This window comes from Ranitomeya variabilis, chromosome 4 (genome assembly GCF_051348905.1).
Source record: "Ranitomeya variabilis isolate aRanVar5 chromosome 4, aRanVar5.hap1, whole genome shotgun sequence".
Lineage (NCBI taxonomy): Eukaryota > Metazoa > Chordata > Amphibia > Anura > Dendrobatidae > Ranitomeya > Ranitomeya variabilis.
The window spans coordinates 316,375,622-316,402,830 of NC_135235.1; the positions used below are offsets into that span (position 1 = coordinate 316,375,622).

At 34.3% G+C, this 27,209-nt stretch overlaps 29 non-coding genes across 29 annotated transcripts; all 29 read right to left on the reverse strand.

Annotated features, from left to right (window-relative positions):
* Window positions 1-469: 469 nt before the first annotated feature.
* TRNAL-CAG (transfer RNA leucine (anticodon CAG)) lies at window positions 470-550 on the reverse strand. The gene has a single exon. It is a non-coding gene; the product is annotated as a tRNA-Leu (tRNA).
* A 1,045-nt stretch (window positions 551-1,595) lies between these two features.
* TRNAF-GAA (transfer RNA phenylalanine (anticodon GAA)) lies at window positions 1,596-1,668 on the reverse strand. Its single transcript has one exon. It is a non-coding gene; the product is annotated as a tRNA-Phe (tRNA).
* Window positions 1,669-2,565: 897 nt separating this feature from the next.
* On the reverse strand, window positions 2,566-2,646 carry TRNAL-CAG (transfer RNA leucine (anticodon CAG)). The gene has a single exon. It is a non-coding gene; the product is annotated as a tRNA-Leu (tRNA).
* Window positions 2,647-3,691: 1,045 nt separating this feature from the next.
* Window positions 3,692-3,764, reverse strand: TRNAF-GAA (transfer RNA phenylalanine (anticodon GAA)). The gene has a single exon. It is a non-coding gene; the product is annotated as a tRNA-Phe (tRNA).
* Window positions 3,765-4,235: 471 nt separating this feature from the next.
* TRNAL-CAG (transfer RNA leucine (anticodon CAG)) lies at window positions 4,236-4,318 on the reverse strand. Its single transcript has one exon. It is a non-coding gene; the product is annotated as a tRNA-Leu (tRNA).
* A 622-nt stretch (window positions 4,319-4,940) lies between these two features.
* On the reverse strand, window positions 4,941-5,013 carry TRNAF-GAA (transfer RNA phenylalanine (anticodon GAA)). Its single transcript has one exon. It is a non-coding gene; the product is annotated as a tRNA-Phe (tRNA).
* Window positions 5,014-6,419: 1,406 nt separating this feature from the next.
* TRNAF-GAA (transfer RNA phenylalanine (anticodon GAA)) lies at window positions 6,420-6,492 on the reverse strand. The gene has a single exon. It is a non-coding gene; the product is annotated as a tRNA-Phe (tRNA).
* Window positions 6,493-7,388: 896 nt separating this feature from the next.
* Window positions 7,389-7,471, reverse strand: TRNAL-CAG (transfer RNA leucine (anticodon CAG)). The gene has a single exon. It is a non-coding gene; the product is annotated as a tRNA-Leu (tRNA).
* Window positions 7,472-8,517: 1,046 nt separating this feature from the next.
* On the reverse strand, window positions 8,518-8,590 carry TRNAF-GAA (transfer RNA phenylalanine (anticodon GAA)). Its single transcript has one exon. It is a non-coding gene; the product is annotated as a tRNA-Phe (tRNA).
* Window positions 8,591-9,486: 896 nt separating this feature from the next.
* TRNAL-CAG (transfer RNA leucine (anticodon CAG)) lies at window positions 9,487-9,569 on the reverse strand. The gene has a single exon. It is a non-coding gene; the product is annotated as a tRNA-Leu (tRNA).
* A 1,045-nt stretch (window positions 9,570-10,614) lies between these two features.
* Window positions 10,615-10,687, reverse strand: TRNAF-GAA (transfer RNA phenylalanine (anticodon GAA)). The gene has a single exon. It is a non-coding gene; the product is annotated as a tRNA-Phe (tRNA).
* Window positions 10,688-11,158: 471 nt separating this feature from the next.
* On the reverse strand, window positions 11,159-11,241 carry TRNAL-CAG (transfer RNA leucine (anticodon CAG)). The gene has a single exon. It is a non-coding gene; the product is annotated as a tRNA-Leu (tRNA).
* Window positions 11,242-11,864: 623 nt separating this feature from the next.
* Window positions 11,865-11,937, reverse strand: TRNAF-GAA (transfer RNA phenylalanine (anticodon GAA)). The gene has a single exon. It is a non-coding gene; the product is annotated as a tRNA-Phe (tRNA).
* Window positions 11,938-12,833: 896 nt separating this feature from the next.
* On the reverse strand, window positions 12,834-12,914 carry TRNAL-CAG (transfer RNA leucine (anticodon CAG)). The gene has a single exon. It is a non-coding gene; the product is annotated as a tRNA-Leu (tRNA).
* A 1,045-nt stretch (window positions 12,915-13,959) lies between these two features.
* On the reverse strand, window positions 13,960-14,032 carry TRNAF-GAA (transfer RNA phenylalanine (anticodon GAA)). The gene has a single exon. It is a non-coding gene; the product is annotated as a tRNA-Phe (tRNA).
* Window positions 14,033-14,503: 471 nt separating this feature from the next.
* TRNAL-CAG (transfer RNA leucine (anticodon CAG)) lies at window positions 14,504-14,586 on the reverse strand. Its single transcript has one exon. It is a non-coding gene; the product is annotated as a tRNA-Leu (tRNA).
* Window positions 14,587-15,208: 622 nt separating this feature from the next.
* Window positions 15,209-15,281, reverse strand: TRNAF-GAA (transfer RNA phenylalanine (anticodon GAA)). Its single transcript has one exon. It is a non-coding gene; the product is annotated as a tRNA-Phe (tRNA).
* A 1,406-nt stretch (window positions 15,282-16,687) lies between these two features.
* On the reverse strand, window positions 16,688-16,760 carry TRNAF-GAA (transfer RNA phenylalanine (anticodon GAA)). Its single transcript has one exon. It is a non-coding gene; the product is annotated as a tRNA-Phe (tRNA).
* An 896-nt stretch (window positions 16,761-17,656) lies between these two features.
* Window positions 17,657-17,739, reverse strand: TRNAL-CAG (transfer RNA leucine (anticodon CAG)). The gene has a single exon. It is a non-coding gene; the product is annotated as a tRNA-Leu (tRNA).
* Window positions 17,740-18,785: 1,046 nt separating this feature from the next.
* On the reverse strand, window positions 18,786-18,858 carry TRNAF-GAA (transfer RNA phenylalanine (anticodon GAA)). The gene has a single exon. It is a non-coding gene; the product is annotated as a tRNA-Phe (tRNA).
* An 896-nt stretch (window positions 18,859-19,754) lies between these two features.
* Window positions 19,755-19,837, reverse strand: TRNAL-CAG (transfer RNA leucine (anticodon CAG)). Its single transcript has one exon. It is a non-coding gene; the product is annotated as a tRNA-Leu (tRNA).
* Window positions 19,838-20,882: 1,045 nt separating this feature from the next.
* Window positions 20,883-20,955, reverse strand: TRNAF-GAA (transfer RNA phenylalanine (anticodon GAA)). Its single transcript has one exon. It is a non-coding gene; the product is annotated as a tRNA-Phe (tRNA).
* A 471-nt stretch (window positions 20,956-21,426) lies between these two features.
* On the reverse strand, window positions 21,427-21,509 carry TRNAL-CAG (transfer RNA leucine (anticodon CAG)). Its single transcript has one exon. It is a non-coding gene; the product is annotated as a tRNA-Leu (tRNA).
* Window positions 21,510-22,132: 623 nt separating this feature from the next.
* Window positions 22,133-22,205, reverse strand: TRNAF-GAA (transfer RNA phenylalanine (anticodon GAA)). The gene has a single exon. It is a non-coding gene; the product is annotated as a tRNA-Phe (tRNA).
* Window positions 22,206-23,101: 896 nt separating this feature from the next.
* TRNAL-CAG (transfer RNA leucine (anticodon CAG)) lies at window positions 23,102-23,184 on the reverse strand. Its single transcript has one exon. It is a non-coding gene; the product is annotated as a tRNA-Leu (tRNA).
* Window positions 23,185-24,229: 1,045 nt separating this feature from the next.
* Window positions 24,230-24,302, reverse strand: TRNAF-GAA (transfer RNA phenylalanine (anticodon GAA)). The gene has a single exon. It is a non-coding gene; the product is annotated as a tRNA-Phe (tRNA).
* A 471-nt stretch (window positions 24,303-24,773) lies between these two features.
* TRNAL-CAG (transfer RNA leucine (anticodon CAG)) lies at window positions 24,774-24,856 on the reverse strand. Its single transcript has one exon. It is a non-coding gene; the product is annotated as a tRNA-Leu (tRNA).
* Window positions 24,857-25,479: 623 nt separating this feature from the next.
* On the reverse strand, window positions 25,480-25,552 carry TRNAF-GAA (transfer RNA phenylalanine (anticodon GAA)). The gene has a single exon. It is a non-coding gene; the product is annotated as a tRNA-Phe (tRNA).
* An 896-nt stretch (window positions 25,553-26,448) lies between these two features.
* TRNAL-CAG (transfer RNA leucine (anticodon CAG)) lies at window positions 26,449-26,531 on the reverse strand. Its single transcript has one exon. It is a non-coding gene; the product is annotated as a tRNA-Leu (tRNA).
* Between the last annotated feature and the right edge of the window lie 678 nt (window positions 26,532-27,209).

Here is a 27,209-nt window from a genome sequence, read left to right on the forward strand (position 1 = left end):
TGAAACTTAGATGTCAGTATCGCATGTGCATTTCAGACTTTAAAACTATGATTACCTGCTTTTTAAGCTTTTGTTTATTAAGTATTTTTATGGTCTATTGATGAATGAGGTAATCAAATATGAAATTAGACTTACCGGCAATTCAGTTTATAGAAATCTCCCAGAACAGCCCCATAGGATGTGGAGTCTCCGCCCTAATAGGGAAAGAGAACACAAAGAGTTGAAATAGTCCCGCCCCATTGACCGCCGGCAGTATTTTTATAGTGCCAAGACAGCTAACATATGCACATAAAAACTATTTCACGGTCCTAGAGTTCCGTTTATAGACGACAATTTCAGATTCTCCCCAAAGACTCCCAGGTAGTGGTAACTTTGGGATCGGATTTTTTAAGGCCCATTGCTAAGTTTGGTTTGATCCCCATCTAATCAATAATTGACTGAGAATCTGTATAGTTTCATGAAAAGGTGATGTCAGAAGTGGGATTTGAACCCACGCCTCCAAGAGACTGCGACCTGAACGCAGCGCCTTAGACCACTCGGCCATCCTGACTTCTTGTGGATTTTGTGCCTTAACTCTTTCCAAGTTAGTCAGAAGAAATATGACCAGTAATTGTCATTGAAAATTATTTTAAAATATTTAATATTACAGTTTTTATTTCAATACATTTGTTTAAACTATTAGTTATCAAGCCTATTTTGAGCTAAATGGCCAAGCCCCATTTTAAAAAAATATGACTTTTATCACTGTATGCAGTAATAACTCTGGAATGCTTCTACATATCCCCGTAATTCTGAAAGTGTTTTTTGTGACACATTGTACTTTACATTAACTGTAAATTTAGGTCAATATATTTTTAGTTTTTTTCTGTGAAAATATCTAAAGTTTGTTTAAAATTTTGAAATATTAGTCATTTTTATTCTTTGACTGCTTATATCCTTAAACCAACTTGTCGCACCACACAAAAATGTAAATAAATAGCATTTTTCATATGTGTACTTTTTGTCAGCATTCACTTTCAAACCTCCTTTTATTTTGTTAGGATGTTAGAAATGTTAGATTTCTCACAAAATGCGGTGATGCACCATATTTCTTCAGAATCTACTGTTTGGCCACACAGCAGGGCTTTGAAAATAAGAGCGCTATTTGGATTTTGGAATGCAGATTTTGCAAGAATAGTTTGCAGGTAAAATTTGCAGAGTACCAAAAGTACCAAAACAGCAGAAACCCCCCCAAAGTGACCTCATTTTAGAAATTACTTCTCACAATGAATTCATATACACCACAGCATTTCATAGTCAAACATACATGGTTGAAATCATTCAGCTAGTGTCTGATACATGCTTTCTTTATCAGCTATCAGGTTCCCTTTAAATCCTCTTACAGCTAAGTGAAATGGAAATAAACAAAACAGAGGAAAAATTACAAAAAAATAATAATTTGCTCAAATGGAAAAGTTCCCATTTCTCATCTTTTTAACATTTTATTTTCTGTAGATAGTTAAGATTTTTAGGCCTTTTACATTTTCTTTAAATAATCAGTCCACGTGCTTTGTTTATTTTCTCCTTAAAATGTAAAGAATCAAGAAAAATGATGTTGCCGAAACCCGGGATCGAACCAGGGACCTTTAGATCTTCAGTCTAACGCTCTCCCATCTGAGCTATTTCGGCCAAACACAAACAACTTTAGGAGTGCTAGACACTTGGCAAATGTCAAGCGAAACCCCTGAAAGTAGATATTTTTATTTTTGCTTTGACTAGTTTTTGCAGCATGATTTCTATTTGAAACTCCTGCTATTTTGTTGTACATATTTAATAACTTTCATTAACTCTTTGTGAATGAGTAGAAAAAAACAGCAATTTTGACAGAGATTTTTTTACATTTTCAATTTGACTCCATTCATCAGGTTCATTCAAACCCTGTGTTTGTGAGACAGGTGATGGTTGCACATAAAAGACAATGTGCATGCATAATGTTACATCAAGTTTTATTTGTTATTAAATGCAAATAATTGGAGCAAAAAAGGAGACAACAATTTAGAGAAAATATTTTAATGATTGTTAACTTTCAATGTGAAAACATTTGTCCCAAAATGTGCTGAAACTTAGATGTCAGTATCGCATGTGCATTTCAGACTTTAAAACTATGATTACCTGCTTTTTAAGCTTTTGTTTATTAAGTATTTTTATGGTCTATTGATGAATGAGGTAATCAAATATGAAATTAGACTTACCGGCAATTCAGTTTATAGAAATCTCCCAGAACAGCCCCATAGGATGTGGAGTCTCCGCCCTAATAGGGAAAGAGAACACAAAGAGTTGAAATAGTCCCGCCCCATTGACCGCCGGCAGTATTTTTATAGTGCCAAGACAGCTAACATATGCACATAAAAACTATTTCACGGTCCTAGAGTTCCGTTTATAGACGACAATTTCAGATTCTCCCCAAAGACTCCCAGGTAGTGGTAACTTTGGGATCGGATTTTTTAAGGCCCATTGCTAAGTTTGGTTTGATCCCCATCTAATCAATAATTGACTGAGAATCTGTATAGTTTCATGAAAAGGTGATGTCAGAAGTGGGATTTGAACCCACGCCTCCAAGAGACTGCGACCTGAACGCAGCGCCTTAGACCACTCGGCCATCCTGACTTCTTGTGGATTTTGTGCCTTAACTCTTTCCAAGTTAGTCAGAAGAAATATGACCAGTAATTGTCATTGAAAATTATTTTAAAATATTTAATATTACAGTTTTTATTTCAATACATTTGTTTAAACTATTAGTTATCAAGCCTATTTTGAGCTAAATGGCCAAGCCCCATTTTAAAAAAATATGACTTTTATCACTGTATGCAGTAATAACTCTGGAATGCTTCTACATATCCCCGTAATTCTGAAAGTGTTTTTTGTGACACATTGTACTTTACATTAACTGTAAATTTAGGTCAATATATTTTTAGTTTTTTTCTGTGAAAATATCTAAAGTTTGTTTAAAATTTTGAAATATTAGTCATTTTTATTCTTTGACTGCTTATATCCTTAAACCAACTTGTCGCACCACACAAAAATGTAAATAAATAGCATTTTTCATATGTGTACTTTTTGTCAGCATTCACTTTCAAACCTCCTTTTATTTTGTTAGGATGTTAGAAATGTTAGATTTCTCACAAAATGCGGTGATGCACCATATTTCTTCAGAATCTACTGTTTGGCCACACAGCAGGGCTTTGAAAATAAGAGCGCTATTTGGATTTTGGAATGCAGATTTTGCAAGAATAGTTTGCAGGTAAAATTTGCAGAGTACCAAAAGTACCAAAACAGCAGAAACCCCCCCAAAGTGACCCCATTTTAGAAATTACTTCTCACAATGAATTCATATACACCACAGCATTTCATAGTCAAACATACATGGTTGAAATCATTCAGCTAGTGTCTGATACATGCTTTCTTTATCAGCTATCAGGTTCCCTTTAAATCCTCTTACAGCTAAGTGAAATGGAAATAAACAAAACAGAGGAAAAATTACAAAAAAATAATAATTTGCTCAAATGGAAAAGTTCACATTTCTCATCTTTTTAACATTTTATTTTCTGTAGATAGTTAAGATTTTTAGGCCTTTTACATTTTCTTTAAATAATCAGTCCACGTGCTTTGTTTATTTTCTCCTTAAAATGTAAAGAATCAAGAAAAATGATGTTGCCGAAACCCGGGATCGAACCAGGGACCTTTAGATCTTCAGTCTAACGCTCTCCCATCTGAGCTATTTCGGCCAAACACAATCAACTTTAGGAGTGCTAGACACTTGGCAAATGTCAAGCGAAACCCCTGAAAGTAGATATTTTTATTTTTGCTTTGACTGGTTTTTGCAGCATGATTTCTATTTGAAACTCCTGCTATTTTGTTGTACATATTTAATAACTTTCATTAACTCTTTGTGAATGAGTAGAAAAAAACAGCAATTTTCACAGAGATTTTTTTACATTTTCAATTTGACTCCATTCATCAGGTTCATTGACCGCCAGCAGTATTTTTATAGTGCCAAGACAGCTAACATATGCACATAAAAACTATTTCACGGTCCTAGAGTTCCGTTTATATACGACAATTTCAGATTCACCCCAAAGACTCCCAGGTAGTGGTAACTTTGGGATCGGATTTTTTAAGGCCCATTGCTAAGTTTGGTTTGATCCCCATCTAATCAATAATTGACTGAGAATCTGTATAGTTTCATGAAAAGGTGATGTCAGAAGTGGGATTTGAACCCACGCCTCCAAGAGAGACTGCGACCTGAACGCAGCGCCTTAGACCACTCGGCCATCCTGACTTCTTGTGGATTTTTCATATGTGTACTTTTTGTCAGCATTCACTTTCAAACCTCCTTTTATTTTGTTAGGATGTTAGAAATGTTAGATTTCTCACAAAATGCGGTGATGCACCATATTTCTTCAGAATCTACTGTTTGGCCACACAGCAGGGCTTTGAAAATAAGAGCGCTATTTGGATTTTGGAATGCAGATTTTGCAAGAATAGTTTGCAGGTAAAATTTGCAGAGTACCAAAAGTACCAAAACAGCAGAAACCCCCCCAAAGTGACCCCATTTTAGAAATTACTTCTCACAATGAATTCATATACACCACAGCATTTCATAGTCAAACATGCATGGTTGAAATCATTCAGCTAGTGTCTGATACATGCTTTCTTTATCAGCTATCAGGTTCCCTTTAAATCCTCTTACAGCTAAGTGAAATGGAAATAAACAAAACAGGAAAAATTACAAAAAAATAATAATTTGCTCAAATGGAAAAGTTCCCATTTCTCATCTTTTTAACATTTTATTTTCTGTAGATAGTTAAGATTTTTAGGCCTTTTACATTTTCTTTAAATAATCAGTCCACGTGCTTTGTTTATTTTCTCCTTAAAATGTAAAGAATCAAGAAAAATGATGTTGCCGAAACCCGGGATCGAACCAGGGACCTTTAGATCTTCAGTCTAACGCTCTCCCATCTGAGCTATTTCGGCCAAACACAAACAACTTTAGGAGTGCTAGACACTTGGCAAATGTCAAGCAAAACCTCTGAAAGTAGATATTTTTATTTTTGCTTTGACTGGTTTTTGCAGCATGATTTCTATTTGAAACTCCTGCTATTTTGTTGTACATATTTAATAACTTTCATTAACTCTTTGTGAATGAGTAGAAAAAAACAGCAATTTTGAGAGAGATTTTTTTACATTTTCAATTTGACTCCATTCATCAGGTTCATTGACCGCCAGCAGTATTTTTATAGTGCCAAGACAGCTAACATATGCACATAAAAACTATTTCACGGTCCTAGAGTTCCGTTTATAGACGACAATTTCAGATTCACCCCAAAGACTCCCAGGTAGTGGTAACTTTGGGATTAACTCTTTCCAAGTTAGTCAGAAGAAATATGACCAGTAATTGCCATTGAAAATTATTTTAAAATATTTAATATTACAGTTTTTATTTCAATACATTTGTTTAAACTATTAGTTATCAAGCCTATTTTGAGCTAAATGGCCAAGCCCCATTTTAAAAAAATATGACTTTTATCACTGTATGCAGTAATAACTCTGGAATGCTTCTACATATCCCCGTAATTCTGAAAGTGTTTTTTGTGACACATTGTACTTTACATTAACTGTAAATTTAGGTCAATATATTTTTAGTTTTTTTCTGTGAAAATATCTAAATTTTGTTTAAAATTTTGAAATATTAGTCATTTTTATTCTTTGACTGCTTATATCCTTAAACCAACTTGTCGCACCACACAAAAATGTAAATAAATAGCATTTTTCATATGTGTACTTTTTGTCAGCATTCACTTTCAAACCTCCTTTTATTTTGTTAGGATGTTAGAAATGTTAGATTTCTCACAAAATGCGGTGATGCACCATATTTCTTCAGAATCTACTGTTTGGCCACACAGCAGGGCTTTGAAAATAAGAGCGCTATTTGGATTTTGGAATGCAGATTTTGCAAGAATAGTTTGCAGGTAAAATTTGCAGAGTACCAAAAGTACCAAAACAGCAGAAACCCCCCCAAAGTGACCCCATTTTAGAAATTACTTCTCACAATGAATTCATATACACCACAGCATTTCATAGTCAAACATACATGGTTGAAATCATTCAGCTAGTGTCTGATACATGCTTTCTTTATCAGCTATCAGGTTCCCTTTAAATCCTCTTACAGCTAAGTGAAATGGAAATAAACAAAACAGAGGAAAAATTACAAAAAAATAATAATTTGCTCAAATGGAAAAGTTCCCATTTCTCATCTTTTTAACATTTTATTTTTTGTAGATAGTTAAGATTTTTAGGCCTTTTACATTTTCTTTAAATAATTAGTCCACGTGCTTTGTTTATTTTGTCCTTAAAATGTAAAGAATCAAGAAAAATGATGTTGCCGAAACCCGGGATCGAACCAGGGACCTTTAGATCTTCAGTCTAACGCTCTCCCATCTGAGCTATTTCGGCCAAACACAAACAACTTTAGGAGTGCTAGACACTTGGCAAATGTCAAGCAAAACCCCTGAAAGTAGATATTTTTATTTTTGCTTTGACTGGTTTTTGCAGCATGATTTCTATTTGAAACTCCTGCTATTTTGTTGTACATATTTAATAACTTTCATTAACTCTTTGTGAATGAGTAGAAAAAAACAGCAATTTTGACAGAGTTTTTTTACATTTTCAATTTGACTCCATTCATCAGGTTCATTCAAACCCTGTGTTTGTGAGACAGGTGATGGTTGCACATAAAAGACAATGTGCATGCATAATGTTACATCAAGTTTTATTTGTTATTAAATGCAAATAATTGGAGCAAAAAAGGAGAGAACAATTTAGAGAAAATATTTTAATGATTGTTAACTTTCAATGTGAAAACATTTGTCCCAAAATGTGCTGAAACTTAGATGTCAGTATCGCATGTGCATTTCAGACTTTAAAACTATGATTACCTGCTTTTTAAGCTTTTGTTTATTAAGTATTTTTATGGTCTATTGATGAATGAGGTAATCAAATATGAAATTAGACTTACCGGCAATTCAGTTTATAGAAATCTCCCAGAACAGCCCCATAGGATGTGGAGTCTCCGCCCTAATAGGGAAAGAGAACACAAAGAGTTGAAATAGTCCCGCCCCATTGACCGCCGGCAGTATTTTTATAGTGCCAAGACAGCTAACATATGCACATAAAAACTATTTCACGGTCCTAGAGTTCCGTTTATAGACGACAAATTCAGATTCACCCCAAAGACTCCCAGGTAGTGGTAACTTTGGGATCAGATTTTTTAAGGCCCATTGCTAAGTTTGGTTTGATCCCCATATAATCAATAATTGACTGAGAATCTGTATAGTTTCATGAAAAGGTGATGTCAGAAGTGGGATTTGAACCCACGCCTCCAAGAGAGACTGCGACCTGAACGCAGCGCCTTAGACCGCTTGGCCATCCTGACTTCTTGTAGATTCTGTGCCTTAACTCTTTCCAAGTTAGTCAGCAGAAATATGACCAGTAATTGTCATTGAAAATTATTTTAAAATATTTAATATTACAGTTTTTATTTCAATACATTTGTTTAAACTATTAGTCATCAAGCCTATTTTGAGCTAAATGGCCAAGCCCCATTTTAAAAAAATATGACTTTTATCACTGTATGCAGTAATAACTCTGGAATGCTTCTACATATCCCCGTAATTCTGAAAGTGTTTTTTTGTGACACATTGTACTTTACATTAACTGTAAATTTAGGTCAATATATTTTTAGTTTTTTTCTGTGAAAATATCTAAATTTTGTTTAAAATTTTGAAATATTAGTCATTTTTATTCTTTGACTGCTTATATCCTTAAACCAACTTGTCGCACCACACAAAAATGTAAATAAATAGCATTTTTCATATGTATACTTTTTGTCAGCATTCACTTTCAAACCTCCTTTTATTTTGTTAGGATGTTAGAAATGTTAGATTTCTCACAAAATGCGGTGATGCACCATATTTCTTCAGAATCTACTGTTTGGCCACACAGCAGGGCTTTGAAAATAAGAGCGCTATTTGGATTTTGGAATGCAGATTTTGCAAGAATAGTTTGCAGGTAAAAGTTGCAGAGTACCAAAAGTACCAAAACAGCAGAAACCCCCCCAAAGTGACCCCATTTTAGAAATTACTTCTCACAATGAATTCATATACACCACAGCATTTCATAGTCAAACATACATGGTTGAAATCATTCAGCTAGTGTCTGATACATGCTTTCTTTATCAGCCATCAGGTTCCCTTTAAATCCTTTTACAGCTAAGTGAAATGGAAATAAACAAAACAGAGGAAAAATTACAAAAAAATAATAATTTGCTCAAATGGAAAAGTTCCCATTTCTCATCTTTTTAACATTTTATTTTCTGTAGATAGTTAAGATTTTTAGGCCTTTTACATTTTCTTTAAATAATCAGTCCACGTGCTTTGTTTATTTTCTCCTTAAAATGTAAAGAATCAAGAAAAATGATGTTGCCGAAACCCAGGATCGAACCAGGGACCTTTAGATCTTCAGTCTAACGCTCTCCCATCTGAGCTATTTCGGCCAAACACAAACAGCTTTAGGAGTGCTAGACACTTGGCAAATGTCAAGCGAAACCCCTGAAAGTAGATATTTTTATTTTTGCTTTGACTGGTTTTTGCAGCATGATTTCTATTTGAAACTCCTGCTATTTTGTTGTACATATTTAATAACTTTCATTAACTCTTTGTGAATGAGTAGAAAAAAACAGCAATTTTGACAGAGTTTTTTTACATTTTCAATTTGACTCCATTCATCAGGTTCATTCAAACCCTGTGTTTGTGAGACAGGTGATGGTTGCACATAAAAGACAATGTGCATGCATAATGTTACATCAAGTTTTATTTGTTATTAAATGCAAATAATTGGAGCAAAAAAGGAGTGAACAATTTAGAGAAAATATTTTAATGATTGTTAACTTTCAATGTGAAAACATTTGTCCCAAAATGTGCTGAAACTTAGATGTCAGTATCGCATGTGCATTTCAGACTTTAAAACTATGATTACCTGCTTTTTAAGCTTTTGTTTATTAAGTATTTTTATGGTCTATTGATGAATGAGGTAATCAAATATGAAATTAGACTTACCGGCAATTCAGTTTATAGAAATCTCCCAGAACAGCCCCATAGGATGTGGAGTCTCCGCCCTAATAGGGAAAGAGAACACAAAGAGTTGAAATAGTCCCGCCCCATTGACCGCCGGCAGTATTTTTATAGTGCCAAGACAGCTAACATATGCACATAAAAACTATTTCACGGTCCTAGAGTTCCGTTTATAGACGACAAATTCAGATTCACCCCAAAGACTCCCAGGTAGTGGTAACTTTGGGATCGGATTTTTTAAGGCCCATTGCTAAGTTTGGTTTGATCCCCATCTAATCAATAATTGACTGAGAATCTGTATAGTTTCATGAAAAGGTGATGTCAGAAGTGGGATTTGAACCCACGCCTCCAAGAGAGACTGCGACCTGAACGCAGCGCCTTAGACCGCTTGGCCATCCTGACTTCTTGTAGATTCTGTGCCTTAACTCTTTCCAAGTTAGTCAGCAGAAATATGACCAGTAATTGTCATTGAAAATTATTTTAAAATATTTAATATTACAGTTTTTATTTCAATACATTTGTTTAAACTATTAGTCATCAAGCCTATTTTGAGCTAAATGGCCAAGCCCCATTTTTAAAAAATATGACTTTTATCACTGTATGCAGTAATAACTCTGGAATGCTTCTACATATCCCCGTAATTCTGAAAGTGTTTTTTGTGACACATTGTACTTTACATTAACTGTAAATTTAGGTCAATATATTTTTAGTTTTTTTCTGTGAAAATATCTAAATTTTGTTTAAAATTTTGAAATATTAGTCATTTTTATTCTTTGACTGCTTATATCCTTAAACCAACTTGTCGCACCACACAAAAATGTAAATAAATAGCATTTTTCATATGTGTACTTTTTGTCAGCATTCACTTTCAAACCTCCTTTTATTTTGTTAGGATGTTAGAAATGTTAGATTTCTCACAAAATGCGGTGATGCACCATATTTCTTCAGAATCTACTGTTTGGCCACACAGCAGGGCTTTGAAAATAAGAGCGCTATTTGGATTTTGGAATGCAGATTTTGCAAGAATAGTTTGCAGGTAAAATTTGCAGAGTACCAAAAGTACCAAAACAGCAGAAACCCCCCCAAAGTGACCCCATTTTAGAAATTACTTCTCACAATGAATTCATATACACCACAGCATTTCATAGTCAAACATACATGGTTGAAATCATTCAGCTAGTGTCTGATACATGCTTTCTTTATCAGCTATCAGGTTCCCTTTAAATCCTCTTACAGCTAAGTGAAATGGAAATAAACAAAACAGAGGAAAAATTACAAAAAAATAATAATTTGCTCAAATGGAAAAGTTCCCATTTCTCATCTTTTTAACATTTTATTTTTTGTAGATAGTTAAGATTTTTAGGCCTTTTACATTTTCTTTAAATAATTAGTCCACGTGCTTTGTTTATTTTCTCCTTAAAATGTAAAGAATCAAGAAAAATGATGTTGCCGAAACCCGGGATCGAACCAGGGACCTTTAGATCTTCAGTCTAACGCTCTCCCATCTGAGCTATTTCGGCCAAACACAAACAACTTTAGGAGTGCTAGACACTTGGCAAATGTCAAGCGAAACCCCTGAAAGTAGATATTTTTATTTTTGCTTTGACTGGTTTTTGCAGCATGATTTCTATTTGAAACTCCTGCTATTTTGTTGTACATATTTAATAACTTTCATTAACTCTTTGTGAATGAGTAGAAAAAAACAGCAATTTTGACAGAGATTTTTTTACATTTTCAATTTGACTCCATTCATCAGGTTCATTGACCGCCAGCAGTATTTTTATAGTGCCAAGACAGCTAACATATGCACATAAAAACTATTTCACGGTCCTATAGTTCCGTTTATAGACGACAATTTCAGATTCACCCCAAAGACTCCCAGGTAGTGGTAACTTTGGGATCAGATTTTTTAAGGCCCATTGCTAAGTTTGGTTTGATCCCCATCTAATCAATAATTGACTGAAAATCTGTATAGTTTCATGAAAAGGTGATGTCAGAAGTGGGATTTGAACCCACGCCTCCAAGAGAGACTGCGACCTGAACGCAGCGCCTTAGACCACTCGGCCATCCTGACTTCTTGTGGATTTTTCATATGTGTACTTTTTGTCAGCATTCACTTTCAAACCTCCTTTTATTTTGTTAGGATGTTAGAAATGTTAGATTTCTCACAAAATGCGGTGATGCACCATATTTCTTCAGAATCTACTGTTTGGCCACACAGCAGGGCTTTGAAAATAAGAGCGCTATTTGGATTTTGGAATGCAGATTTTGCAAGAATAGTTTGCAGGTAAAATTTGCAGAGTACCAAAAGTACCAAAACAGCAGAAACCCCCCAAAGTGACCCCATTTTAGAAATTACTTCTCACAATGAATTCATATACACCACAGCATTTCATAGTCAAACATACATGGTTGAAATCATTCAGCTAGTGTCTGATACATGCTTTCTTTATCAGCTATCAGGTTCCCTTTAAATCCTCTTACAGCTAAGTGAAATGGAAATAAACAAAACAGAGGAAAAATTACAAAAAAATAATAATTTGCTCAAATGGAAAAGTTCCCATTTCTCATCTTTTTAACATTTTATTTTCTGTAGATAGTTAAGATTTTTAGGCCTTTTACATTTTCTTTAAATAATCAGTCCACGTGCGTTGTTTATTTTGTCCTTAAAATGTAAAGAATCAAGAAAAATGATGTTGCCGAAACCCGGGATCGAACCAGGGACCTTTAGACCTTCAGTCTAACGCTCTCCCATCTGAGCTATTTCGGCCAAACACAAACAACTTTAGGAGTGCTAGACACTTGGCAAATGTCAAGCAAAACCCCTGAAAGTAGATATTTTTATTTTTGCTTTGACTGGTTTTTGCAGCATGATTTCTATTTGAAACTCCTGCTATTTTGTTGTACATATTTAATAACTTTCATTAACTCTTTGTGAATGAGTAGAAAAAAACAGCAATTTTGACAGAGTTTTTTTACATTTTCAATTTGACTCCATTCATCAGGTTCATTCAAACCCTGTGTTTGTGAGACAGGTGATGGTTGCACATAAAAGACAATGTGCATGCATAATGTTACATCAAGTTTTATTTGTTATTAAATGCAAATAATTGGAGCAAAAAAGGAGAGAACAATTTAGAGAAAATATTTTAATGATTGTTAACTTTCAATGTGAAAACATTTGTCCCAAAATGTGCTGAAACTTAGATGTCAGTATCGCATGTGCATTTCAGACTTTAAAACTATGATTACCTGCTTTTTAAGCTTTTGTTTATTAAGTATTTTTATGGTCTATTGATGAATGAGGTAATCAAATATGAAATTAGACTTACCGGCAATTCAGTTTATAGAAATCTCCCAGAACAGCCCCATAGGATGTGGAGTCTCCGCCCTAATAGGGAAAGAGAACACAAAGAGTTGAAATAGTCCCGCCCCATTGACCGCCGGCAGTATTTTTATAGTGCCAAGACAGCTAACATATGCACATAAAAACTATTTCACGGTCCTAGAGTTCCGTTTATAGACGACAATTTCAGATTCTCCCCAAAGACTCCCAGGTAGTGGTAACTTTGGGATCGGATTTTTTAAGGCCCATTGCTAAGTTTGGTTTGATCCCCATCTAATCAATAATTGACTGAGAATCTGTATAGTTTCATGAAAAGGTGATGTCAGAAGTGGGATTTGAACCCACGCCTCCAAGAGACTGCGACCTGAACGCAGCGCCTTAGACCACTCGGCCATCCTGACTTCTTGTGGATTTTGTGCCTTAACTCTTTCCAAGTTAGTCAGAAGAAATATGACCAGTAATTGTCATTGAAAATTATTTTAAAATATTTAATATTACAGTTTTTATTTCAATACATTTGTTTAAACTATTAGTTATCAAGCCTATTTTGAGCTAAATGGCCAAGCCCCATTTTAAAAAAATATGACTTTTATCACTGTATGCAGTAATAACTCTGGAATGCTTCTACATATCCCCGTAATTCTGAAAGTGTTTTTTGTGACACATTGTACTTTACATTAACTGTAAATTTAGGTCAATATATTTTTAGTTTTTTTCTGTGAAAATATCTAAAGTTTGTTTAAAATTTTGAAATATTAGTCATTTTTATTCTTTGACTGCTTATATCCTTAAACCAACTTGTCGCACCACACAAAAATGTAAATAAATAGCATTTTTCATATGTGTACTTTTTGTCAGCATTCACTTTCAAACCTCCTTTTATTTTGTTAGGATGTTAGAAATGTTAGATTTCTCACAAAATGCGGTGATGCACCATATTTCTTCAGAATCTACTGTTTGGCCACACAGCAGGGCTTTGAAAATAAGAGCGCTATTTGGATTTTGGAATGCAGATTTTGCAAGAATAGTTTGCAGGTAAAATTTGCAGAGTACCAAAAGTACCAAAACAGCAGAAACCCCCCCAAAGTGACCCCATTTTAGAAATTACTTCTCACAATGAATTCATATACACCACAGCATTTCATAGTCAAACATACATGGTTGAAATCATTCAGCTAGTGTCTGATACATGCTTTCTTTATCAGCTATCAGGTTCCCTTTAAATCCTCTTACAGCTAAGTGAAATGGAAATAAACAAAACAGAGGAAAAATTACAAAAAAATAATAATTTGCTCAAATGGAAAAGTTCACATTTCTCATCTTTTTAACATTTTATTTTCTGTAGATAGTTAAGATTTTTAGGCCTTTTACATTTTCTTTAAATAATCAGTCCACGTGCTTTGTTTATTTTCTCCTTAAAATGTAAAGAATCAAGAAAAATGATGTTGCCGAAACCCGGGATCGAACCAGGGACCTTTAGATCTTCAGTCTAACGCTCTCCCATCTGAGCTATTTCGGCCAAACACAATCAACTTTAGGAGTGCTAGACACTTGGCAAATGTCAAGCGAAACCCCTGAAAGTAGATATTTTTATTTTTGCTTTGACTGGTTTTTGCAGCATGATTTCTATTTGAAACTCCTGCTATTTTGTTGTACATATTTAATAACTTTCATTAACTCTTTGTGAATGAGTAGAAAAAAACAGCAATTTTCACAGAGATTTTTTTACATTTTCAATTTGACTCCATTCATCAGGTTCATTGACCGCCAGCAGTATTTTTATAGTGCCAAGACAGCTAACATATGCACATAAAAACTATTTCACGGTCCTAGAGTTCCGTTTATATACGACAATTTCAGATTCACCCCAAAGACTCCCAGGTAGTGGTAACTTTGGGATCGGATTTTTTAAGGCCCATTGCTAAGTTTGGTTTGATCCCCATCTAATCAATAATTGACTGAGAATCTGTATAGTTTCATGAAAAGGTGATGTCAGAAGTGGGATTTGAACCCACGCCTCCAAGAGAGACTGCGACCTGAACGCAGCGCCTTAGACCACTCGGCCATCCTGACTTCTTGTGGATTTTTCATATGTGTACTTTTTGTCAGCATTCACTTTCAAACCTCCTTTTATTTTGTTAGGATGTTAGAAATGTTAGATTTCTCACAAAATGCGGTGATGCACCATATTTCTTCAGAATCTACTGTTTGGCCACACAGCAGGGCTTTGAAAATAAGAGCGCTATTTGGATTTTGGAATGCAGATTTTGCAAGAATAGTTTGCAGGTAAAATTTGCAGAGTACCAAAAGTACCAAAACAGCAGAAACCCCCCCAAAGTGACCCCATTTTAGAAATTACTTCTCACAATGAATTCATATACACCACAGCATTTCATAGTCAAACATGCATGGTTGAAATCATTCAGCTAGTGTCTGATACATGCTTTCTTTATCAGCTATCAGGTTCCCTTTAAATCCTCTTACAGCTAAGTGAAATGGAAATAAACAAAACAGGAAAAATTACAAAAAAATAATAATTTGCTCAAATGGAAAAGTTCCCATTTCTCATCTTTTTAACATTTTATTTTCTGTAGATAGTTAAGATTTTTAGGCCTTTTACATTTTCTTTAAATAATCAGTCCACGTGCTTTGTTTATTTTCTCCTTAAAATGTAAAGAATCAAGAAAAATGATGTTGCCGAAACCCGGGATCGAACCAGGGACCTTTAGATCTTCAGTCTAACGCTCTCCCATCTGAGCTATTTCGGCCAAACACAAACAACTTTAGGAGTGCTAGACACTTGGCAAATGTCAAGCAAAACCTCTGAAAGTAGATATTTTTATTTTTGCTTTGACTGGTTTTTGCAGCATGATTTCTATTTGAAACTCCTGCTATTTTGTTGTACATATTTAATAACTTTCATTAACTCTTTGTGAATGAGTAGAAAAAAACAGCAATTTTGAGAGAGATTTTTTTACATTTTCAATTTGACTCCATTCATCAGGTTCATTGACCGCCAGCAGTATTTTTATAGTGCCAAGACAGCTAACATATGCACATAAAAACTATTTCACGGTCCTAGAGTTCCGTTTATAGACGACAATTTCAGATTCACCCCAAAGACTCCCAGGTAGTGGTAACTTTGGGATTAACTCTTTCCAAGTTAGTCAGAAGAAATATGACCAGTAATTGCCATTGAAAATTATTTTAAAATATTTAATATTACAGTTTTTATTTCAATACATTTGTTTAAACTATTAGTTATCAAGCCTATTTTGAGCTAAATGGCCAAGCCCCATTTTAAAAAAATATGACTTTTATCACTGTATGCAGTAATAACTCTGGAATGCTTCTACATATCCCCGTAATTCTGAAAGTGTTTTTTGTGACACATTGTACTTTACATTAACTGTAAATTTAGGTCAATATATTTTTAGTTTTTTTCTGTGAAAATATCTAAATTTTGTTTAAAATTTTGAAATATTAGTCATTTTTATTCTTTGACTGCTTATATCCTTAAACCAACTTGTCGCACCACACAAAAATGTAAATAAATAGCATTTTTCATATGTGTACTTTTTGTCAGCATTCACTTTCAAACCTCCTTTTATTTTGTTAGGATGTTAGAAATGTTAGATTTCTCACAAAATGCGGTGATGCACCATATTTCTTCAGAATCTACTGTTTGGCCACACAGCAGGGCTTTGAAAATAAGAGCGCTATTTGGATTTTGGAATGCAGATTTTGCAAGAATAGTTTGCAGGTAAAATTTGCAGAGTACCAAAAGTACCAAAACAGCAGAAACCCCCCCAAAGTGACCCCATTTTAGAAATTACTTCTCACAATGAATTCATATACACCACAGCATTTCATAGTCAAACATACATGGTTGAAATCATTCAGCTAGTGTCTGATACATGCTTTCTTTATCAGCTATCAGGTTCCCTTTAAATCCTCTTACAGCTAAGTGAAATGGAAATAAACAAAACAGAGGAAAAATTACAAAAAAATAATAATTTGCTCAAATGGAAAAGTTCCCATTTCTCATCTTTTTAACATTTTATTTTTTGTAGATAGTTAAGATTTTTAGGCCTTTTACATTTTCTTTAAATAATTAGTCCACGTGCTTTGTTTATTTTGTCCTTAAAATGTAAAGAATCAAGAAAAATGATGTTGCCGAAACCCGGGATCGAACCAGGGACCTTTAGATCTTCAGTCTAACGCTCTCCCATCTGAGCTATTTCGGCCAAACACAAACAACTTTAGGAGTGCTAGACACTTGGCAAATGTCAAGCAAAACCCCTGAAAGTAGATATTTTTATTTTTGCTTTGACTGGTTTTTGCAGCATGATTTCTATTTGAAACTCCTGCTATTTTGTTGTACATATTTAATAACTTTCATTAACTCTTTGTGAATGAGTAGAAAAAAACAGCAATTTTGACAGAGTTTTTTTACATTTTCAATTTGACTCCATTCATCAGGTTCATTCAAACCCTGTGTTTGTGAGACAGGTGATGGTTGCACATAAAAGACAATGTGCATGCATAATGTTACATCAAGTTTTATTTGTTATTAAATGCAAATAATTGGAGCAAAAAAGGAGAGAACAATTTAGAGAAAATATTTTAATGATTGTTAACTTTCAATGTGAAAACATTTGTCCCAAAATGTGCTGAAACTTAGATGTCAGTATCGCATGTGCATTTCAGACTTTAAAACTATGATTACCTGCTTTTTAAGCTTTTGTTTATTAAGTATTTTTATGGTCTATTGATGAATGAGGTAATCAAATATGAAATTAGACTTACCGGCAATTCAGTTTATAGAAATCTCCCAGAACAGCCCCATAGGATGTGGAGTCTCCGCCCTAATAGGGAAAGAGAACACAAAGAGTTGAAATAGTCCCGCCCCATTGACCGCCGGCAGTATTTTTATAGTGCCAAGACAGCTAACATATGCACATAAAAACTATTTCACGGTCCTAGAGTTCCGTTTATAGACGACAAATTCAGATTCACCCCAAAGACTCCCAGGTAGTGGTAACTTTGGGATCAGATTTTTTAAGGCCCATTGCTAAGTTTGGTTTGATCCCCATATAATCAATAATTGACTGAGAATCTGTATAGTTTCATGAAAAGGTGATGTCAGAAGTGGGATTTGAACCCACGCCTCCAAGAGAGACTGCGACCTGAACGCAGCGCCTTAGACCGCTTGGCCATCCTGACTTCTTGTAGATTCTGTGCCTTAACTCTTTCCAAGTTAGTCAGCAGAAATATGACCAGTAATTGTCATTGAAAATTATTTTAAAATATTTAATATTACAGTTTTTATTTCAATACATTTGTTTAAACTATTAGTCATCAAGCCTATTTTGAGCTAAATGGCCAAGCCCCATTTTAAAAAAATATGACTTTTATCACTGTATGCAGTAATAACTCTGGAATGCTTCTACATATCCCCGTAATTCTGAAAGTGTTTTTTTGTGACACATTGTACTTTACATTAACTGTAAATTTAGGTCAATATATTTTTAGTTTTTTTCTGTGAAAATATCTAAATTTTGTTTAAAATTTTGAAATATTAGTCATTTTTATTCTTTGACTGCTTATATCCTTAAACCAACTTGTCGCACCACACAAAAATGTAAATAAATAGCATTTTTCATATGTATACTTTTTGTCAGCATTCACTTTCAAACCTCCTTTTATTTTGTTAGGATGTTAGAAATGTTAGATTTCTCACAAAATGCGGTGATGCACCATATTTCTTCAGAATCTACTGTTTGGCCACACAGCAGGGCTTTGAAAATAAGAGCGCTATTTGGATTTTGGAATGCAGATTTTGCAAGAATAGTTTGCAGGTAAAAGTTGCAGAGTACCAAAAGTACCAAAACAGCAGAAACCCCCCCAAAGTGACCCCATTTTAGAAATTACTTCTCACAATGAATTCATATACACCACAGCATTTCATAGTCAAACATACATGGTTGAAATCATTCAGCTAGTGTCTGATACATGCTTTCTTTATCAGCCATCAGGTTCCCTTTAAATCCTTTTACAGCTAAGTGAAATGGAAATAAACAAAACAGAGGAAAAATTACAAAAAAATAATAATTTGCTCAAATGGAAAAGTTCCCATTTCTCATCTTTTTAACATTTTATTTTCTGTAGATAGTTAAGATTTTTAGGCCTTTTACATTTTCTTTAAATAATCAGTCCACGTGCTTTGTTTATTTTCTCCTTAAAATGTAAAGAATCAAGAAAAATGATGTTGCCGAAACCCAGGATCGAACCAGGGACCTTTAGATCTTCAGTCTAACGCTCTCCCATCTGAGCTATTTCGGCCAAACACAAACAGCTTTAGGAGTGCTAGACACTTGGCAAATGTCAAGCGAAACCCCTGAAAGTAGATATTTTTATTTTTGCTTTGACTGTTTTTTGCAGCATGATTTCTATTTGAAACTCCTGCTATTTTGTTGTACATATTTAATAACTTTCATTAACTCTTTGTGAATGAGTAGAAAAAAACAGCAATTTTGACAGAGTTTTTTTACATTTTCAATTTGACTCCATTCATCAGGTTCATTCAAACCCTGTGTTTGTGAGACAGGTGATGGTTGCACATAAAAGACAATGTGCATGCATAATGTTACATCAAGTTTTATTTGTTATTAAATGCAAATAATTGGAGCAAAAAAGGAGTGAACAATTTAGAGAAAATATTTTAATGATTGTTAACTTTCAATGTGAAAACATTTGTCCCAAAATGTGCTGAAACTTAGATGTCAGTATCGCATGTGCATTTCAGACTTTAAAACTATGATTACCTGCTTTTTAAGCTTTTGTTTATTAAGTATTTTTATGGTCTATTGATGAATGAGGTAATCAAATATGAAATTAGACTTACCGGCAATTCAGTTTATAGAAATCTCCCAGAACAGCCCCATAGGATGTGGAGTCTCCGCCCTAATAGGGAAAGAGAACACAAAGAGTTGAAATAGTCCCGCCCCATTGACCGCCGGCAGTATTTTTATAGTGCCAAGACAGCTAACATATGCACATAAAAACTATTTCACGGTCCTAGAGTTCCGTTTATAGACGACAAATTCAGATTCACCCCAAAGACTCCCAGGTAGTGGTAACTTTGGGATCGGATTTTTTAAGGCCCATTGCTAAGTTTGGTTTGATCCCCATCTAATCAATAATTGACTGAGAATCTGTATAGTTTCATGAAAAGGTGATGTCAGAAGTGGGATTTGAACCCACGCCTCCAAGAGAGACTGCGACCTGAACGCAGCGCCTTAGACCGCTTGGCCATCCTGACTTCTTGTAGATTCTGTGCCTTAACTCTTTCCAAGTTAGTCAGCAGAAATATGACCAGTAATTGTCATTGAAAATTATTTTAAAATATTTAATATTACAGTTTTTATTTCAATACATTTGTTTAAACTATTAGTCATCAAGCCTATTTTGAGCTAAATGGCCAAGCCCCATTTTTAAAAAATATGACTTTTATCACTGTATGCAGTAATAACTCTGGAATGCTTCTACATATCCCCGTAATTCTGAAAGTGTTTTTTGTGACACATTGTACTTTACATTAACTGTAAATTTAGGTCAATATATTTTTAGTTTTTTTCTGTGAAAATATCTAAATTTTGTTTAAAATTTTGAAATATTAGTCATTTTTATTCTTTGACTGCTTATATCCTTAAACCAACTTGTCGCACCACACAAAAATGTAAATAAATAGCATTTTTCATATGTGTACTTTTTGTCAGCATTCACTTTCAAACCTCCTTTTATTTTGTTAGGATGTTAGAAATGTTAGATTTCTCACAAAATGCGGTGATGCACCATATTTCTTCAGAATCTACTGTTTGGCCACACAGCAGGGCTTTGAAAATAAGAGCGCTATTTGGATTTTGGAATGCAGATTTTGCAAGAATAGTTTGCAGGTAAAATTTGCAGAGTACCAAAAGTACCAAAACAGCAGAAACCCCCCCAAAGTGACCCCATTTTAGAAATTACTTCTCACAATGAATTCATATACACCACAGCATTTCATAGTCAAACATACATGGTTGAAATCATTCAGCTAGTGTCTGATACATGCTTTCTTTATCAGCTATCAGGTTCCCTTTAAATCCTCTTACAGCTAAGTGAAATGGAAATAAACAAAACAGAGGAAAAATTACAAAAAAATAATAATTTGCTCAAATGGAAAAGTTCCCATTTCTCATCTTTTTAACATTTTATTTTTTGTAGATAGTTAAGATTTTTAGGCCTTTTACATTTTCTTTAAATAATTAGTCCACGTGCTTTGTTTATTTTCTCCTTAAAATGTAAAGAATCAAGAAAAATGATGTTGCCGAAACCCGGGATCGAACCAGGGACCTTTAGATCTTCAGTCTAACGCTCTCCCATCTGAGCTATTTCGGCCAAACACAAACAACTTTAGGAGTGCTAGACACTTGGCAAATGTCAAGCGAAACCCCTGAAAGTAGATATTTTTATTTTTGCTTTGACTGGTTTTTGCAGCATGATTTCTATTTGAAACTCCTGCTATTTTGTTGTACATATTTAATAACTTTCATTAACTCTTTGTGAATGAGTAGAAAAAAACAGCAATTTTGACAGAGATTTTTTTACATTTTCAATTTGACTCCATTCATCAGGTTCATTGACCGCCAGCAGTATTTTTATAGTGCCAAGACAGCTAACATATGCACATAAAAACTATTTCACGGTCCTATAGTTCCGTTTATAGACGACAATTTCAGATTCACCCCAAAGACTCCCAGGTAGTGGTAACTTTGGGATCAGATTTTTTAAGGCCCATTGCTAAGTTTGGTTTGATCCCCATCTAATCAATAATTGACTGAAAATCTGTATAGTTTCATGAAAAGGTGATGTCAGAAGTGGGATTTGAACCCACGCCTCCAAGAGAGACTGCGACCTGAACGCAGCGCCTTAGACCACTCGGCCATCCTGACTTCTTGTGGATTTTTCATATGTGTACTTTTTGTCAGCATTCACTTTCAAACCTCCTTTTATTTTGTTAGGATGTTAGAAATGTTAGATTTCTCACAAAATGCGGTGATGCACCATATTTCTTCAGAATCTACTGTTTGGCCACACAGCAGGGCTTTGAAAATAAGAGCGCTATTTGGATTTTGGAATGCAGATTTTGCAAGAATAGTTTGCAGGTAAAATTTGCAGAGTACCAAAAGTACCAAAACAGCAGAAACCCCCCAAAGTGACCCCATTTTAGAAATTACTTCTCACAATGAATTCATATACACCACAGCATTTCATAGTCAAACATACATGGTTGAAATCATTCAGCTAGTGTCTGATACATGCTTTCTTTATCAGCTATCAGGTTCCCTTTAAATCCTCTTACAGCTAAGTGAAATGGAAATAAACAAAACAGAGGAAAAATTACAAAAAAATAATAATTTGCTCAAATGGAAAAGTTCCCATTTCTCATCTTTTTAACATTTTATTTTCTGTAGATAGTTAAGATTTTTAGGCCTTTTACATTTTCTTTAAATAATCAGTCCACGTGCGTTGTTTATTTTGTCCTTAAAATGTAAAGAATCAAGAAAAATGATGTTGCCGAAACCCGGGATCGAACCAGGGACCTTTAGACCTTCAGTCTAACGCTCTCCCATCTGAGCTATTTCGGCCAAACACAAACAACTTTAGGAGTGCTAGACACTTGGCAAATGTCAAGCAAAACCCCTGAAAGTAGATATTTTTATTTTTGCTTTGACTGGTTTTTGCAGCATGATTTCTATTTGAAACTCCTGCTATTTTGTTGTACATATTTAATAACTTTCATTAACTCTTTGTGAATGAGTAGAAAAAAACAGCAATTTTGACAGAGTTTTTTTACATTTTCAATTTGACTCCATTCATCAGGTTCATTCAAACCCTGTGTTTGTGAGACAGGTGATGGTTGCACATAAAAGACAATGTGCATGCATAATGTTACATCAAGTTTTATTTGTTATTAAATGCAAATAATTGGAGCAAAAAAGGAGAGAACAATTTAGAGAAAATATTTTAATGATTGTTAACTTTCAATGTGAAAACATTTGTCCCAAAATGTGCTGAAACTTAGATGTCAGTATCGCATGTGCATTTCAGACTTTAAAACTATGATTACCTGCTTTTTAAGCTTTTGTTTATTAAGTATTTTTATGGTCTATTGATGAATGAGGTAATCAAATATGAAATTAGACTTACCGGCAATTCAGTTTATAGAAATCTCCCAGAACAGCCCCATAGGATGTGGAGTCTCCGCCCTAATAGGGAAAGAGAACACAAAGAGTTGAAATAGTCCCGCCCCATTGACCGCCGGCAGTATTTTTATAGTGCCAAGACAGCTAACATATGCACATAAAAACTATTTCACGGTCCTAGAGTTCCGTTTATAGACGACAAATTCAGATTCACCCCAAAGACTCCCAGGTAGTGGTAACTTTGGGATCAGATTTTTTAAGGCCCATTGCTAAGTTTGGTTTGATCCCCATCTAATCAATAATTGACTGAGAATCTGTATAGTTTCATGAAAAGGTGATGTCAGAAGTGGGATTTGAACCCACGCCTCCAAGAGAGACTGCGACCTGAACGCAGCGCCTTAGACCGCTTGGCCATCCTGACTTCTTGTAGATTCTGTGCCTTAACTCTTTCCAAGTTAGTCAGCAGAAATATGACCAGTAATTGTCATTGAAAATTATTTTAAAATATTTAATATTACAGTTTTTATTTCAATACATTTGTTTAAACTATTAGTCATCAAGCCTATTTTGAGCTAAATGGCCAAGCCCCATTTTTAAAAAATATGACTTTTATCACTGTATGCAGTAATAACTCTGGAATGCTTCTACATATCCCCGTAATTCTGAAAGTGTTTTTTGTGACACATTGTACTTTACATTAACTGTAAATTTAGGTCAATATATTTTTAGTTTTTTTCTGTGAAAATATCTAAATTTTGTTTAAAATTTTGAAATATTAGTCATTTTTATTCTTTGACTGCTTATATCCTTAAACCAACTTGTCGCACCACACAAAAATGTAAATAAATAGCATTTTTCATATGTGTACTTTTTGTCAGCATTCACTTTCAAACCTCCTTTTATTTTGTTAGGATGTTAGAAATGTTAGATTTCTCACAAAATGCGGTGATGCACCATATTTCTTCAGAATCTACTGTTTGGCCACACAGCAGGGCTTTGAAAATAAGAGCGCTATTTGGATTTTGGAATGCAGATTTTGCAAGAATAGTTTGCAGGTAAAATTTGCAGAGTACCAAAAGTACCAAAACAGCAGAAACCCCCCCAAAGTGACCCCATTTTAGAAATTACTTCTCACAATGAATTCATATACACCACAGCATTTCATAGTCAAACATACATGGTTGAAATCATTCAGCTAGTGTCTGATACATGCTTTCTTTATCAGCTATCAGGTTCCCTTTAAATCCTCTTACAGCTAAGTGAAATGGAAATAAACAAAACAGAGGAAAAATTACAAAAAAATAATAATTTGCTCAAATGGAAAAGTTCCCATTTCTCATCTTTTTAACATTTTATTTTTTGTAGATAGTTAAGATTTTTAGGCCTTTTACATTTTCTTTAAATAATTAGTCCACGTGCTTTGTTTATTTTCTCCTTAAAATGTAAAGAATCAAGAAAAATGATGTTGCCGAAACCCGGGATCGAACCAGGGACCTTTAGATCTTCAGTCTAACGCTCTCCCATCTGAGCTATTTCGGCCAAACACAAACAACTTTAGGAGTGCTAGACACTTGGCAAATGTCAAGCGAAACCCCTGAAAGTAGATATTTTTATTTTTGCTTTGACTGGTTTTTGCAGCATGATTTCTATTTGAAACTCCTGCTATTTTGTTGTACATATTTAATAACTTTCATTAACTCTTTGTGAATGAGTAGAAAAAAACAGCAATTTTGACAGAGATTTTTTTACATTTTCAATTTGACTCCATTCATCAGGTTCATTGACCGCCAGCAGTATTTTTATAGTGCCAAGACAGCTAACATATGCACATAAAAACTATTTCACGGTCCTATAGTTCCGTTTATAGACGACAATTTCAGATTCACCCCAAAGACTCCCAGGTAGTGGTAACTTTGGGATCAGATTTTTTAAGGCCCATTGCTAAGTTTGGTTTGATCCCCATCTAATCAATAATTGACTGAAAATCTGTATAGTTTCATGAAAAGGTGATGTCAGAAGTGGGATTTGAACCCACGCCTCCAAGAGAGACTGCGACCTGAACGCAGCGCCTTAGACCACTCGGCCATCCTGACTTCTTGTGGATTTTTCATATGTGTACTTTTTGTCAGCATTCACTTTCAAACCTCCTTTTATTTTGTTAGGATGTTAGAAATGTTAGATTTCTCACAAAATGCGGTGATGCACCATATTTCTTCAGAATCTACTGTTTGGCCACACAGCAGGGCTTTGAAAATAAGAGCGCTATTTGGATTTTGGAATGCAGATTTTGCAAGAATAGTTTGCAGGTAAAATTTGCAGAGTACCAAAAGTACCAAAACAGCAGAAACCCCCCAAAGTGACCCCATTTTAGAAATTACTTCTCACAATGAATTCATATACACCACAGCATTTCATAGTCAAACATACATGGTTGAAATCATTCAGCTAGTGTCTGATACATGCTTTCTTTATCAGCTATCAGGTTCCCTTTAAATCCTCTTACAGCTAAGTGAAATGGAAATAAACAAAACAGAGGAAAAATTACAAAAAAATAATAATTTGCTCAAATGGAAAAGTTCCCATTTCTCATCTTTTTAACATTTTATTTTCTGTAGATAGTTAAGATTTTTAGGCCTTTTACATTTTCTTTAAATAATCAGTCCACGTGCGTTGTTTATTTTGTCCTTAAAATGTAAAGAATCAAGAAAAATGATGTTGCCGAAACCCGGGATCGAACCAGGGACCTTTAGACCTTCAGTCTAACGCTCTCCCATCTGAGCTATTTCGGCCAAACACAAACAACTTTAGGAGTGCTAGACACTTGGCAAATGTCAAGCAAAACCCCTGAAAGTAGATATTTTTATTTTTGCTTTGACTGGTTTTTGCAGCATGATTTCTATTTGAAACTCCTGCTATTTTGTTGTACATATTTAATAACTTTCATTAACTCTTTGTGAATGAGTAGAAAAAAACAGCAATTTTGACAGAGTTTTTTTACATTTTCAATTTGACTCCATTCATCAGGTTCATTCAAACCCTGTGTTTGTGAGACAGGTGATGGTTGCACATAAAAGACAATGTGCATGCATAATGTTACATCAAGTTTTATTTGTTATTAAATGCAAATAATTGGAGCAAAAAAGGAGAGAACAATTTAGAGAAAATATTTTAATGATTGTTAACTTTCAATGTGAAAACATTTGTCCCAAAATGTGCTGAAACTTAGATGTCAGTATCGCATGTGCATTTCAGACTTTAAAACTATGATTACCTGCTTTTTAAGCTTTTGTTTATTAAGTATTTTTATGGTCTATTGATGAATGAGGTAATCAAATATGAAATTAGACTTACCGGCAATTCAGTTTATAGAAATCTCCCAGAACAGCCCCATAGGATGTGGAGTCTCCGCCCTAATAGGGAAAGAGAACACAAAGAGTTGAAATAGTCCCGCCCCATTGACCGCCGGCAGTATTTTTATAGTGCCAAGACAGCTAACATATGCACATAAAAACTATTTCACGGTCCTAGAGTTCCGTTTATAGACGACAAATTCAGATTCACCCCAAAGACTCCCAGGTAGTGGTAACTTTGGGATCAGATTTTTTAAGGCCCATTGCTAAGTTTGGTTTGATCCCCATCTAATCAATAATTGACTGAGAATCTGTATAGTTTCATGAAAAGGTGATGTCAGAAGTGGGATTTGAACCCACGCCTCCAAGAGAGACTGCGACCTGAACGCAGCGCCTTAGACCGCTTGGCCATCCTGACTTCTTGTAGATTCTGTGCCTTAACTCTTTCCAAGTTAGTCAGCAGAAATATGACCAGTAATTGTCATTGAAAATTATTTTAAAATATTTAATATTACAGTTTTTATTTCAATACATTTGTTTAAACTATTAGTCATCAAGCCTATTTTGAGCTAAATGGCCAAGCCCCATTTTAAAAAAATATGACTTTTATCACTGTATGCAGTAATAACTCTGGAATGCTTCTACATATCCCCGTAATTCTGAAAGTGTTTTTTTGTGACACATTGTACTTTACATTAACTGTAAATTTAGGTCAATATATTTTTAGTTTTTTTCTGTGAAAATATCTAAATTTTGTTTAAAATTTTGAAATATTAGTCATTTTTATTCTTTGACTGCTTATATCCTTAAACCAACTTGTCGCACCACACAAAAATGTAAATAAATAGCATTTTTCATATGTATACTTTTTGTCAGCATTCACTTTCAAACCTCCTTTTATTTTGTTAGGATGTTAGAAATGTTAGATTTCTCACAAAATGCGGTGATGCACCATATTTCTTCAGAATCTACTGTTTGGCCACACAGCAGGGCTTTGAAAATAAGAGCGCTATTTGGATTTTGGAATGCAGATTTTGCAAGAATAGTTTGCAGGTAAAAGTTGCAGAGTACCAAAAGTACCAAAACAGCAGAAACC